We start from the raw sequence: 681 nt of genomic DNA, 5'->3' as shown, positions 1-681 counted from the left end.
GGGTGTGGGGGGGGGCGGTGGCGGCCGCGGCAAGAGGCAACGGCAGGCGGGGGGGCTCCGCGCAAACCGGCAGCGGGGGGGGGCGGGGGTAACGGCAAGAGGCAACGGCGGGAAGGGGGGGCTCCGCGCAAACCGGCAGCGGGGGGGGGGCGGGGGTAGCGGCAAGAGGCAACGGCGGGAAGGGGGGGCTCCGCGCAAACCGGCAGCGGGGGGGGGGGCGGGGGGTAGCGGCAAGAGGCAACGGCGGGAAGGGGGGGCTCCGCGCAAACCGGCAGCGGGGGGGGGGGCGGGGGTAGCGGCAAGAGGCAACGGCGGGAAGGGGGGGCTCCGCGCAAACCGGCAGCGGGTGGGGGCGGGGGGTAGCGGCAAGAGGCAACGGCGGGAAGGGGGGGCTCCGCGCAAACCGGCAGCGGGGGGGGGGCGGGGGTAGCGGCAAGAGGCAACGGCGGGAAGGGGGGGCTCCGCGCAAACCGGCAGCGGGGGCGGGGGGGGAGGCGGTCAGGAGCGGGGGGAGATTTCTAGAGATGCCGGCAGACCTTCTCCCCGGAGAACAGCGCTGTTGAAGAAAAGACTGCTTCAGAACACAACCTTTAATGAAAGACGCTCGATGAAAACAACACTTAATAAAAGAAGGTTTCATGCCGACTGCCTCTCTTCATTTACGCCGCCGCGGGGGGGGGG

Source organism: Melanerpes formicivorus, unplaced genomic scaffold (genome assembly GCF_026170545.1).
Source record: "Melanerpes formicivorus ecotype bairdi unplaced genomic scaffold, bMelFor1.0.p_v2 SCAF_981, whole genome shotgun sequence".
NCBI classification, from domain to species: Eukaryota; Metazoa; Chordata; class Aves; order Piciformes; family Picidae; genus Melanerpes; species Melanerpes formicivorus.
This window is presented reverse-complemented; position numbering follows the sequence as displayed.